Source organism: Pan paniscus, chromosome 14 (genome assembly GCF_029289425.2).
Source record: "Pan paniscus chromosome 14, NHGRI_mPanPan1-v2.0_pri, whole genome shotgun sequence".
NCBI lineage: Eukaryota > Metazoa > Chordata > Mammalia > Primates > Hominidae > Pan > Pan paniscus.
In genome coordinates, this window is record NC_073263.2 from 47,899,591 (window position 1) to 47,914,660 (window position 15,070).

General features: G+C 44.1%; 2 pseudogenes; both read right to left on the reverse strand.

The window, feature by feature from the left end:
* Positions 1 to 7,440: 7,440 nt before the first annotated feature.
* Positions 7,441 to 8,415, reverse strand: LOC134728815 (putative uncharacterized protein FLJ45355; annotated as a pseudogene).
* Positions 8,416 to 9,654: 1,239 nt separating this feature from the next.
* LOC134728816 (putative uncharacterized protein FLJ45355) lies at positions 9,655 to 10,454 on the reverse strand (annotated as a pseudogene).
* Positions 10,455 to 15,070: the final 4,616 nt, after the last annotated feature.

Below are 15,070 nucleotides of genomic sequence, written 5' to 3' on the forward strand. Positions count from 1 at the left end.
CTCATTTATCAAATCTCAAATCTCAAATCTGTTATTAACTGTAGTCCTCAAGTGTTATTAACTGTAGTCCTCACCTTGTACATTACCTCTCTAGACACATTTCTCCTCCATATCTGTTACATCATATCCTCCGAGCTACATATCTCCATTTCCTTCCCTTGGCCCCTGCCTCTGGTAACCACTGTTTCATTCTCTATATCTGTATATAATTTTTAGATGCCACACATAATTGAGATCATGCAATATTTTCCTTCTTGTGTTTGGCTTATTTCACATAGCATAATTTCCTCCAGATTCACCTAGGATGTGAAAAATGGCAGAATCTCTTTTTTTAAGGCTGAATAATATTCCACTGTTTTTTAGATACCACAGTTTATCTATCTGTACATCAACAGACACTTAGGTTGTTTTCATATCTTGGCTATCAAGAATAATCCTGCAGCGAACATGGGAGTGCAGACAGCTTTATGAAGTGGTAATTTCATTTTTTCTGGGTATATACCCAAAAGAGAGATTGCCAAATCATAGGGTACTTTTATTGCTAATTTTTTTAGAAACCTCCATACCATATTCCATAATGGCTGCACAATTCACATTTGCACCAACAGTATGAGTACTCTTTTCTCCACGCTCTTACTAAAATGTGTTACGCTTTTTTTTTATTATAGCTATCCTAATTGATATGAGGAGGTATCTAAAAGAGTTTTGGATTTGTATTTCCCTGATGATTAATGCCAATGAAATGTGGAATATCTGTTCATATACCAGTTGATTATTTTTATGTCTTCTGTGGAGAAATGTCTATTCAGGGCCTTTGCCCATTTTTTATCTATTTATCTATTTCTGAGTTGTATAAAATCTTCATAAATTTTGAATATTAACCTCTTATCAGATATATGGTTTGCAAATATTTTTCCCGATATGCAGGTTGCTATTTTATTTTGCTGAGTGTTTCCTTTACTGTGCAGAAGCTTTTTAGTTTGAGGTAATCCCATTATTTATTTCTGCTTTTGTAGCCAGAGCATTTGGTGTGATATTAAAAAACCATTGCCAACTCTAATATCAAGGAGTTTTCCCCCTAAGTTCTCTTCTAGGAGTTTAATGATTTCAGGTCTTAAATTTAGGACTTTCTTACATTTTGAATTTATTTAAGTGTACGGTGTAAGACAAAGGTCCAATTTCATTCTTTTGCATGAGAACGACCAGATTTTCTGGCACCATTTATTGACGAGACTATTTTTTCCCTACTGTGTCCTCTTGGTGCCTTTGTCAAAACTTATTTGGTCTTTTATGTTTAGATTTATTTCTGAGCTCTCTGTAATAGATTATGTTTCTCGAGGGAAATGATCACACTTTCTTCTTACCAAATCTCTTGGTATAGAAAAGATGCTCATAAGGTTTTTTGTGGGTCGCAGCATGGCTGCTTGCCAATGTATTAGCAATCAGCAATGGCCCTGATTTTTCTCGTCATTCTCATGTATGTTTTGAATGCAGAGGAAAGAGTCTCTCCAACTCTTTGCGCCACCACATTTCTGGAAAATGTCTGTGTTCCTCCACTGTCTTGACTCAAAACCACCTTGGTTTTCACCTCGGGTATGGGTAATCAATAAAATGGGATGCTTCTCTTGCCTTTCCTCTTGCCTTTTTTTTTTGTGTTCAATAGCACAGTTATTAAAATACTTTTGGAAAAGCTTATCCACCAACAGACAACCTTCTTTTTTTTTCTTCTTCTGTATTACTTTTTCAGGGATGCTAGGATAGTTTTAGAATCATTTAAGTAGAATGCAGAAAGAATGGAGGCATTGCCCTGGAAAAGGACAAACTGAAAGGAGACTCTTAAAGGTGGAAAAATATATAGAACTAGGCAGGATCTATAGTTTTATGACCATAGAACTATTTATTGATACACTGTCATTTGAAATAACATTTGTAAGCAGTATAAAGTCTTCTACTGCTAGTTGTACTGAAATAGCAACTGCTTACGATAATAAGAATACTATGATGTTAAAAATAATTTAATAAATAAATGTTTATAATACATATATTGTGATAAGAAAATATAAGATCTACCCTCTTTTTTATGGGGGGGTGGCAGACAGGGTCTCTCTCTGTCACCCAGGCTGTAATGCAGTGGTGTGATCTCAGCTCACTGCAACCTGCACCTCCTGAGTAGCTGGGATTACAGGTGTGTGCCACCATGCCCTGATAATTTTTATATTTTTAGTAGAGATGGGGTTTTGTGATGTTGGCCAGGCTGGTCTTGAACTCCTGGCCTCAAGTGATCCACCTGCCTCAGCCTCCCAAAGTGCTGGGATTACAGGCTTGAGCCACTGCATCCAGCCAGATCTACCCCCACAACACATTTTTAAGTGTACAATACATTGTCATTGACTTTAGATACCATGTTATACAGCAGATGTCTAGAGCTTATTCATCTTGTTTGACTGAAAATGTATGCCTGTTGATTAGTAATTTTCCACTTCCTCTCCTCCCAGAACCTGGTTACCACAATTTTACTCTGATTCTACAAATATGACTACATGGATACCTCATATAAGTGGTGTCATGTGTTACTTATTTTTCTACGACTGGCTAGATACATCCTTGCTCTTGTGTTTTGAGCGCTATCCTGCATATATTTCAAATGTTATTCTCCAACAGGGCAAAACTGAAAGTTAGCAGAACGTTTTCATTCATCGCCTCTAGTTTAAAGAGAATCTGGTTTGTTCTCACCGGCAAGTCATTTCCATCATGCAGAGGTCTCTGTTCTGACTGTCTTCATCATACAATGCTCACTTGAGTAGTGTGCACTTTACGTTCAGAGAGTAAATATGTACATATAAATATCTGCTGAAGGAGTCAGTAATGCACTCACAGCAATTAGTTTCATGTGCTCCCTTTGGGCACTCAGTTGGAAAATCGCGTATCTTCCTGGATGAAATACAACTTGCATCCTCACCAGGCACAAATCTGGCTTCAAAATTGAGATTAAGAGCGTAAAACAGGCTCTCTCCCTTTAACAAATAAACAGAATGTAAAATTATTTCATCAACAGTAGCTTTTAAATATTCTGAAGGAGAAGAAGCTTGATTAAAGGCCAAATCAAAGTAGCACTTGCAATTTTCATCACGCGGACTGTGAGCAGAAAACTACAGCTCTAAGATTGCTTTGAAGTGGTGCAGCCATTTGTATGCCTATTAAAGATTTCAAAACTTCAAGTCCAGTACAGGGTCTGGGTAGTCTGGGTAAACCTTTGGCCATTCTGCTCCATACATATAACAATTTACTGTCAATGGAGCATGGCACGTTTTTAAATATTCCTTTCAGTTTCTCTCCATAAACTTCTGCCCATTACTAATACTGAACTCCACAAATGAGATCCTATAATTGTCTACTGGACATATTTGCAAAAACAATAAGAAACGCCTTTTTTTTCCTTTGTGTACATCCATTGATCTTTCAGGAATCATTCATGTAATTTGTCCTAGTTAGATATATTATCTATCCAACTGATCTGGTGTTCAGATGGATGCACATATCCATGAATCCTGAGTGAATTTAAGAAAAGAATTCTCCGTAAGCAAGATCAAGTGTCTCAAAAACTTTTGCTAAGGTTAACTTTAGTAATGATTTAAAACCTTTAACCACACTTTTGCCTCGGTAAGAGCTCAGGAAAGGCTGCCCCAAAGTACTTGGAACTGAAGGAGATTGGGAGGTACCCCAGGAGCAAGGTCACTCTGATCTTCCCTGACCTTTCTTTGTGAGCGCTGGTCATAAAGAAATTATCTGGCTTATCTTGCCTGAAATTAGGTCACAAGATCCTCATTCTAGAGGGGTCCTTTCCTGTTCCCAGGGGTGAAGAAATTCTACACAAAGGAGTCAAGGAGACTCTGAACACAGAGGCTTTGCTAAGTTTCCCTGCTCAGTCTGTTACCATTGGATCATACCCTTTTGTCCAATCACATTTCAAAATGGCTGTTTGTTCTTCACCAAAACTAAGCAGAAAAATACACAGTTTTCTAAATAGGAAAAGGGGCTGAAAAACAAATAAAAACGAAAAAATAAAGCACATGCTTTTCTCTGGGTCTTTGCATCTTCATTTCTGAAGGCTCCTGTGTCAAGTAAAACTTTGATAAACAAATTTATTATGCTTTTATCTCATTAAACTGTCTTTCATTCTCGGAGTGTCAGCTGTGACCCTTATGATGGGTGAGGAAAGGTTTTTGTCACACCTTTCTGCCCCTATACCTCCAAATACTACATTACAAGAGAATGCTCTTCAATGTCAACTTTAATGCTTTTCAGCTATTATGATTCTGGTGATGTGGTATTTAATTAGGAGAAAGAAAATCTTTAATTAAACAACAAAAATAAGGTAATCCTGTTTAACCCTTAAAAACTCGTGAATCTTTTTTTTTTTTTTTTTTTTTTTGAGAGGAATCTTGCTCTGTCACCCAGGCTTGAGTGCAGTGGCGCGATCTCGGCTCACTGCAAGCTCCGCCTCCTGGGTTCACGCCATTCTCCTGCCTCAGCCTCCCGAGTAGCTGGGACTACAGGTGCCCGCCACCATGCCCTGGCTAATTTTATTGTATTTTTAGTAGAGACAGGGTTTCACCATGTTGGCCAGGCAGGTCTTGAACTCCTGACCTCAAGTGATCCGCCCGGCTCAGCCTCCCAAAGTGCTAGGATTGCAGGTGTAAGCCACTGCGCCTGGCCAAACTTATGAATCTTTAAATGAATCATTAAATCTGCTGCTCTGCACTCCTCGGTGTCTATCAGAATCATACACACATGTGCACAGACAAGCATGCACACACGCATGCACATGCACACACACATGCACACATGCACGCACACACACGGACACACAGGCATGCACACACACATATGCAGACACACAGGCAGACACGCGCACACATGCACACACACACACACTTGCATGAACACATGCGCAGGGCTTAGAATGGTCTATTATGCATGCAGGATACACATTCTGAACAAAGTAAATACACGTTAACCCAATATAAGTTAGCACCCAGAAATATACACTCTCTCGAATGAAAAATATCTTTAATAAAGGACCTTTAATTAAAAGTTCTTTAATCGTCTCAATCCAGAATCATGTGACCCAAATTTTTCTTGATTAGTCCATTCAGCTCCTGTAAGAATACAACTGTTGCACTCACTAAATATGTTGTTTAAGTAAATATAACTTAGGAATATACAGTATGTCTGATTTTCATATGCAAATCTTTTCCATAGATACAGATTAAGAAAAATAAAGTGTGACACTTTTCAGAAAACATTTTTAATATTGTCAGATTCATTGAGATCTGAGGGTAGGAGTGGTCAGAGAGAAACATCAATTAGTACTAGAAAGAGAAAGTAACTGAAGGTATAGTGTATATTCTTTCAATGTGTACATGATCCCAGAATCTAAATAATGATTAGGTTTTAAAATACATAGTTGACTATATGAGATCCATTTTTATGGCAACATTTCTGGCCTGTAATTGATATTCTCTCCAAAAAATTTAGTCAAAGAATTAGACAAACTCCATCTGTGATTTGAAAATATTAAATTTTGAATAGAAACACAGAATTTTAAGGTCCAGTTTTAAATTTTGGTTGGCCTTACATCATTTTCCCAAACACAACCTTTTTGCTTTTTTTGAACTCCTGGGTGATCCTGAAATAAGAATATTATTACACGCTCATTTGAAGTTCTGAATAAAATTAATGGAGAAGTGAATATTTATAAAAGTGTATTTAAAATATGCAAAATAATTATAATTTTTTCATAATATTTATAATTAAAATATTTGGATGCAATAATTTCAGCTGCAAGCATAGAATATTTTCCATATTACTGGAAGAGAGGCCTAAGGACTAGACCAGTTGTTTACCTTTTAAAATATATATATATATATTTTTTAGGTTTCAAGAACAGGTGATATAATCCACACCCTGTATTAGGTATTCGTGACTCTAATACATTTTATATTTTGATACTGAGAAGAGCTTAATTCAATGTTTAAAACAGCAACAACGACAAGGGAAAACTTACACTTGCTTTGTGTACTGGTCCTTGGTAGTGATTTATAGGAAATTTCACATTCCTGGGACACACTGATGTCATCTAGAGCAACGGTAGCATTTGATGACAAAACAGTAGCTTCCAAAATTAACTATAATTACAGAAAGATGAAACTGTTAAAAACACATCACAAAAGTAATGTCTTACAATCATATTTCTTTGTGTAGAGGAACCCTATTTACATCTGTCCCATTCTCCAATCTAATTTTAGAAAACTGTTCTGACCAGAACATCCTAATTTAAATTTATAAAACCATAACTGCTTTGACAGCGTCTTATGTACCTTAATGCCAAAGGTAACCTTGTTTCAATTAAAGTGGTAACATTCATCACGAGTGAAGGGCTCTCTTCTCATTGGAGCCATTAAGAGTCATATGCATTTATAATGAGCTCTTTGGGGTAATCAACTGTGTGACTTACAACTCAATTTAATTGAGATATGAATTGATTTGAAATCAGTGTGCTGAAGGCAATGATTTATTTCCATATTAAAATATTTAAATATTATATACATTCATACAAACATAATATATATTATATACATACACAGAAACATACTCACTGTAGTAAAGCACACATCAATAACCACATACAGTGGTTGATAATATTCATATGCTGAAGCACTCAGAGACATCTATTTAATTTTAGTTTATTCTAACGCTGAATAATGACTGATATAATTTGTTTTCTTTCTTGTTAATTACTCATATTATGTTGTTATTCCAAGAAGAAAAAAAGAGAGAGAGAGAGAGAAAGGAGGGAAAGGAAGAAGTAATTTATGCCAGGAATCTTATGAACCTGCATAGTGGACCACCAGTCCAGGACACAGACAGAAGGTACATTTCTATCCTATCAAGGAGGGTCTCCAATCTCAAGGATCATTAAATTTACTTGTGCCAGGGCTCAGAACATGCTATCTCAAAATACAACACCTTGGAGTCAGAACATGCTGTCCCAAAATATAGCACCTTGGAGTCCCTCTCTGCCTTCCCCTCTCTTTCCTTTGTGAGAGCCAGCCATAAAGGAATTATCCGGCTTACTTCTCCTCAAAATAGGTCATAAGAACCTCATTTAACTGGTGTCCTACCCTATCTATACCTGGATGAAAGAAACACTACACAGAGAGGCCCATAAAGATCTTTGCTGATCTTTTGGTTTTGTAGACTGTGGATCCCAAACTTTGCAGTATTAGCCAAGCCTTTGTATGAGGTCACAAAGGGGGCGGGGACCGGAACCTTTGGAATGGGGATCCCAAGAACAGCAAGTCTTTCATGAGTTAAAGGAAAAACTTCTGGCAGCTCCAGCCCCGGGGATACCCGATCTGGCAAAGCCTTTTCCATTGTATGCGTTAGAGAGAGAAAAGATGGCAGCTGGACTTTTAACCCAAACTGTGGGGCCCTGGCTGAGGCCGGTGGCCTACGTCTCTGAACAACTAGACAGGGTTTCTGAAGGATGGCTCCCCTGTTTGAGGGCCTTGGCAGCAACTGCCCTGCTAGTACAAGAAGCAAATAAGCTGACTCTTGGGCAAAACCTGAACATAAAGGCCCCCCATGTTGTGGTGGCTGAGCGGCAGTCCCTTTTCCCCCGCTGGGTCTTGGGACCACCATCGCAGGGGCGATGGCACCCCCCGCGAGGCACGGACTGAGAGCCAGCCCCTCTTCCGCCCCAGGCTCTTAGGACCCCCATCGCAGCGGGGGGAGGCACCGCCCGCGAGGCGGGGACTCAGAGCCAGCCGCTCTTCCGACCCTGGCTCTTAGGACCCCCATCGCAGGGGGGGAGGCACCCCCCGCGAGGCGGGGACTCAGAGCCAGCCGCTCTTCCGACCCCGGCTCTTAGGACCCCCATCGCAGGGGGAGAGGCACCCCCCGTGAGGCGGGGACTCAGAGCCAGCCGCTCTTTCGACCCTGGCTCTCAGGACCCCCATCGCAGGGGGGGAGGCAACCCCCACGAGGCGGGGACTGAGAGCCAGCCCCTCTTCCCCCTCTGGCTCTTAGGACCACCATCGCAGGAGGGGGAGGCACCCCCCACGAGGCAGGGACTCAGAGGCAGCCCCTCTTCCGCCCCCGGCTCTTAGGACCCCCATCGCAGGGGGGGAGGCACCCCCCGTGAGGCGGGGACTGAGAGCCAGCCCTTCATCCCCCCAGCTCTCAGGACCCCCATCGCAGGGGGGGAGGCAAACCCCCACGAGGCAGGGACTGAGAGCCAGCCCTTCTTCCGCCTCTGGCTCTTAGGACCACCATCGCAGAGGGGGGAGGCACCCCCCGCGAGGCGGGGACTGAGAGCCAGCCCCTCATCCTCCCCTAGCTTAGGACCCCCATCGCGGATCCTAAGAACCTTAAGGACCCACCTGGAGGACTCTGGGTATTAGGTGTCCAAGAAGAAAGCTCAAATCTGCCGACGGCAGGTACCTTCCTTGGGATTTACTATCCGACAGGGGTCCAAACGCCGGGAACAGAAAGAAAGCAGGTCGTTTGCAATCTACCGGAGCCTAAGGGCAGAAGGCAGGTGAGGGAATTCTTAGGGGCTGTGGGGTTTTGTAGACTGTGCCTCCCAAACTTTGCAGTATTAGCCAAGCCTTTCTATGAGGTCACAAAGGGGGCAGGTGAGGGAATTCTTAGGGGCTGTGGGGTTTTGTAGACTGTGCATCCCAAACTTTGCAGTATTAGCCAAGTCTTTCTATGAGACCACAAAGGGGGCGGGGACCGGGAACCTTTGGAATGGGGATCCCAACAACAGCAAGTCTTTCATGAGTTAAAGGAAAACCTTCTGGCAGCCCCAGCCCCGGGGCTACTCGATCTGACAAAGCCTTTTCCATTGAACGTGTCAGAAAGAGAAAAGATGGCAGCTGGAATTTTAACCGAAACTCTGGGGCCCTGGCTGAGGCCGGTGGCCTACGTGTCTAAACAAATAGAGAGGGTTTCTAAAGGATGGCCCCCCTGTTTGAGGGCCGCGGCATCAACTGCCCTGATAGTACCAGAAGCAAATAAGCTGACTCTTGGGCAAAACCTGAACATAAGGGCCGCCCATTTTGGGTTGGGTGACAGCCATCCCCTCTTCCCCCCCTGCCTTAGGACCCCCATCACGGATCCTAAGATCCTTAGGACTCACCTGGAGGACTGTGGGTATTAGGTGTCCAAGAAGAAAGCTCAAATCTGCCGACGGCAGGTACCTTACTTGGGATTTACTCTCCGACAGGGGTCCAACGCCACCCGGGAACAGAAAGAAAGCAGGTTATTTGCAATCTACCAGAGCCTAAGGGCCGAAGGCAGCCGAGAGAACTCTCAGGGGCTGTGGGGTTTTGTAGACTGTGGATCCCAAACTTTGCAGTATTAGCCAAGCCTTTGTATGAGGTCACAAAGGGGGCGGGGACCGGAACCTTTGGAATGGGGATCCCAACAACAGCAAGTCTTTCATGAGTTAAAGGAAAAACTTCTGGCAGCCCCAGCCCCGGGGATACCCGATCTGGCAAAGCCTTTTCCATTGTATGCGTTAGAGAGAGAAAAGATGGCAGCTGGACTTTTAACACAAACTGTGGGGCCCTGGCTGAGGCCGGTGGCCTACGTCTCTGAACAACTAGACAGGGTTTCCGAAGGATGGCTCCCCTGGTTGAGGGCCTTGGCAGCAACTGCCCTGCCAGTACAAGAAGCAAATAAGCTGACTCTTGGGCAAAACCTGAACATAAAGGCCCCCCATGCTGTGGTGGTTGAGCGGCAGTCCCTTTTCCCCCGCTGGGTCTTGGGACCACCATCGCAGGGGCGATGGCACCCCCCGCGAGGCACGGACTGAGAGCCAGCCCCTCTTCCGCCCCAGGCTCTTAGGACCCCCATCGCAGGGGGGGGAGGCACCCCCCGCGAGGCGGGGACTCAGAGCCAGCCACTCTTCCGACCCCGGCTCTTAGGATCGCCATCGCAGGGGGGGGAGGCACCCCCCGCGAGGCGGGGACTCAGAGCCAGCCGCTCTTTCGACCCTGGCTCTCAGGACCCCCATCGCAGGGGGGGAGGCACCCCCCACGAGGCGGGGACTGAGAGCCAGCCCCTCTTCCCCCTCTGGCTCTTAGGACCACCATCGCAGGAGGGGGAGGCACCCCCCACGAGGCAGGGACTCAGAGGCAGCCCCTCTTCCGCCCCCGGCTCTTAGGACCCCCATCGCAGGGGGGGAGGCACCCCCGCGAGGCGGGGACTGAGAGCCAGCCCCTCATCCCCCCAGCTCTCAGGACCCCCATCGCAGGGGGGGGAGGCAACCCCCCACGAGGCAGGGACTGAGAGCCAGCCCCTCTTCCCCCTCTGGCTCTTAGGACCACCATTGCAGGAGCGGGAGGCACCCCCCACGAGGCGGGGACTGAGAGCCAGCCCCACATCACCCCTGGCTCTTAGGGCCCCCATCGCAGGGGGGGGAGGCACCCCCCGCGAGGCGGGGACTGAGAGCCAGCCCCTCCTCCAACCTGGCTCTCAGGGCCCCCATCGCAGGGGGGGAGGCACCCCCCACAAGGCGGGGACTGAGAGCCAGCCCCTTTTCTCCCCCTGGCTCTTGGGACCCCCATCGCAGGGGGGATGGCACCCCCCACGAGGTAGGGACTGAGAGCCAGCCCCTCTTCCCCCCCTGGCTCTTAGGACACCCATCGCAGGGGGGGTAGGCACTCCCAATGAGGAAGAGACTGAGGGCCAGCCCCTCATCCCCCCCGGCTTAGGACCCCCATCGCTGATCCTAAGATCCTTAGGACCCACTTGGAGGACTGTGGGTATTAGCTGTCCAAGAAGAAAGCTCAAATCTGCGGACGGCAGGTACCTTACTTGGAATTTACTATCTGACAGGGGTCCGAACGCAGCCTGGGGACAGAATGAAAGCAGGTCATTTGCAATGTAGCAGAGCCTAAGGGCAGAAGGCAGTTGAGGGAGTTCTTAGGGGCTGTGGGGTTTTGTAGACTGTGCATCCCAAACTTCGCAGTATTAGCCAAGACTTTGTATGAGGTTACAAAGGGGACGGGGACCTGGAACATTTGGAATGGGGGTCCCAACAACAGCAAGTCTTTCATGAGTTAAAGGAAAAACTTCTGGCAGCCCCAGCCCTGGGGCTACCCGATCTCACAAAGCCTTTTCCATTGTATGCGTTAGACAGAGAAAAGATGGCAGCTGGACTTTTAACCCAAACTGTGGGGCCCTGGCTGAGGCCGGTGGCCTACCTCTCTGAACAACTAGACAGGGTTTCTAAAGGATGGCCCCCCTGTTTGAGGCCTTGGCAGCAACTGCCCTGCTAGTACAAGAAGCAAATAAGCTGACTCTTGGGCAAAACCTGAACATAAAGGCCCCCCATTTTGTGGTGGCTGAGAGCCAGCCCCTTTTCCCCCGCTGGCTCTTGGGACCCCCATTGCCGGGGTGGGGAGGCACCAGCCGTGAGAGTGCTGGGATTACAGACATAAGCCACCGCAGCTGGCCAATAAATGTTAGCTTTTTAATAATGTATCTCTGGTAGTTGCCTGCTTCACTAGCCCTACACACACACACACACACACACACACACACTCACACACACACATGCACCTGTGCAATTTTCCCTGGTCAGCATTGATGACAGTGAATAAGAAGAATAGATATACATTGTTTCATGAACCTTTGCTGTGTTTGAGGTTTTATAAAGGCACAGGTCCATTTATACAGACTTGTGCCATCAAACTTGTGCAGATTTAAATGAGTATTTTTTTTTTGGCTGGGCTTGGTGGCTCATGCCTGTAATCCCAGAACTTTGGGAAGCTAAGGCAGGAAGATTGCTTGAGCCCAGGAGTTTGAGACCAGCCTGAGCAATGCAGTGAGATCCCATCCCTAAAAAATAATAATTTTTAAAATAAGAACAATTAATTTAAAAAAATAAAATGAGTGTTTTTAAAATTGTATTTTTAAATTGACAATAATTGTACACATTCATGGGGTACATAGTGGTGTTTCCATATACATAATATATAGGGATTAGATCACGGTAATTAGCATATTTATCATCTCAAGAGTATTCTTTTTAATGTATCCTTTCCTCAAAGAGGAAATGAATATTCTGCTTGCTGGGGAGGGGGAAAGAGGCAGTTGCTATTTATTCTGTGCCCACTGATTTTTTCCCTAATCTAAATGAAAATAATAAACCACATAATCTGTTTGAACCACAGAGATTCTTCCTTATAGTATTGTTCCCTTCTCCCTCTGTCATTGCCATAAAAAGCTTGTTCCTTGCCATCTGAATTCTCATAAAGCCCAGCTGGCCTTTGTCCTAACCCAGCAGATCTCAGCTTATTTCCCTTTCAGTGAATCAGATAACATCATCCTTTTTTACTGACTTTCGTACTTAGATTTATGAGTGACTTGGCAATGTGGTAATGTCTACCAATGAATGTTTTTTTTTTTTTTTAACCAAGAGGCATTTGTAAAAGCAGCTAAATATAGTAATTGCTGGATTCATTTTTCCCTGCTTCCACATAGTTTTAGCCAAGGAACTGTGCACTGTCAAGGGCATTGAGCAATAGACAGTATAATGATATGCCTATATGACCTATTTATTTAGAATATTTAGAATCTCTAAACTTCAGTTTGTTCATTTGTAAAGTCTGCATAAGAGTATCCACTTCAATAGTATAATTATAAAAATTAAAATAGCTAGTATGAATATTTAGTATGGAGCTAATTTTGCTTTAAACTACTGATTATCTTTCAAAGATATCTAAATAATAAGAAAGAAAGTCTTCCTATTCACCTATATGGAACCATGGATTGCTGGACCGGCATGGTGGCTCACACCAGTAATCTTTGCACTTTGGGAGGCTGAGGCAGGAAGATCACTTGAGCCCAGGAGTTCGAGACCAGGCTAGGCAACATAGAGAGACATCGTCTCAAAAAAAAGAAAAGAAAAGGAAAAATAAAATCATGTATTTACCCATGGAGTCACCATTTCCAGTGCTGTCATTCATAGGTGAGGATGATGCAATTGACCCATTAAAAGACAAGGGCTTGGGGCCGGGCGCGTTGGGTGACTCATGCTTGTAATCCCAGCATTCTGGGAGGCCGAGGCAGCCGGATCACGAGGTCAGGAGATCGAGACCATCCTGACTAACACAGTGAAACCCCATCTCTACTAAAACAATATAAAAAATTAGCTGGGCGTAGTGGCAGGCACCTGTAGTCCCAGCTACTCGGGAGGCTGAGGCAGGAGAATGGCGTGAACCTGGGAGGCAGAGCTTGCAGTAAGCCGAGATCACGCCACTGCCCTCCAGGCTGGGTGACAGAGCAAGACCCCGTCTCAAAAAACAAAACAAAAAAAAGACAAGGGCTTGGGCCGGGCCTGTAATCCCAGCACTTTGGGAGGCTGAGGCAGGCAGATCACAAGGTCAGGAGATCGAGACCATCCTGCTTAACGTGGTGAAACCCCGTCTCTACTAAAATTAGAAAAAATTAGCTGGGCGTGGTGGCGGGTGCCTGTAATCCCAGCTACTCATGAGGCTGAGGCAGGAGAATCGCTTGAACCCGGGAAGCAGAGGTTGCAGTGAGCAGAGATCGTGCCACTGCACTCCAGCCTGGGTGACAGAGTGAGACTCCGTTTCAAAAAAAAAAAGAAAAAAGAAAAGACAAGGTCTTCAGGCCGGGTGTGGTGGCTCATGCCTGTAATCTCAGCACTTTGGGAAGCTGAGGTGGGTAGATCACCTGAGGTCCAGAGTTCGAGAGCAGGCTGGCCAACATGGTGAAACCCTGTCTCTACTAAAAATACAAAAATTAGCCAGGTGTGGTGGTAGCACCTGTGATCCCAACTACTTGGGAAGCTGAGGCAGGAGAATTGCTTGAACCTTGGAGTTGGAGACTGCAGTGAGCCGAGATCACACCACTGCACTCCATCCAGCCTGGGCAACAAAGTGAGACTCTGTCTCAAAAAAAAAAAAAAAAAAAAAAAAAAAAGACAAGGACTTCAAGCTGCTTCACCAGCAGTTATCTGTGTCTTTTGTTTTAGGGACGGCTCTGCAGATTTGGGGTAGCATGTGGCCAGGGAACCAAAGTAAATAGTTTGCAAAATGATGAAATTTGTCTTCCTGACATTGTCAACGTCTAATTTAATGTTCATCTTTTGGTAATGTTCCAGAAAATAGATTAGACACTTTGGGAGTGATAGCAATTCTTAAACAAAATTTTTTTTTCTATACTAAATATAATATGTGCATTGTACAATAGTTGGGATGGAAAAATATTCTAAATGTCTAAATCATATATAATCCTAAAACTTATAACCATTATTAATATTTTGGTATATTTTCTTTTAGTCTTTTTTGCATATATGGATGCACAGTATATATGTTACACATACGCATATTTTAAAAATCACCTTATCAAATATCTAGCTTTTAAAAACAACATTATAGCATCAGCAGCTTTATAATCACTAAATGTCTTTCAAAAAACCTGATTTTGAATGACTGTGTAATAGTCCATAATATGGCTGATCCACAATTTATTTAACCAACACTCACTGCTTAATAAAATTACCATTCCACCACATATGCCAGGGGTACGATTCACTTTTTATACAGAAGAGTGGGCCAAGTTCTATTTATATAGTTGGAGACCAAGGGATACATTAATGGTTTAGATACTAGAAGTGTCAGATGTATAGAGAATGACAGCAAATAACTTTAGTCTCCATTTCTATCGTGACCTTTAAAATTTGGCTTTGTGAAAGGAAAATAAATCTTGGAACCCCAACATCACTAAGCCAAAGGAAAAAGTCAAGCTGGGAACCGTGTCATGCAAACCTGCCTCCCATTTTATTCCTAAATAAGACAGCTACAAAGATTTATTTATTTATTTATTTATTTATTTATTTATTTATTTATTTTAAGATGGAGTCTCGCTCTGTCACCCAGGCTGGAGTGCAGTGGCACAATCTCAGCTCACTGCAACCTCTGCATCCCAGGTTCAAGCGATTCTCCTGCCTCAGCCTCCCGAGTAGCTG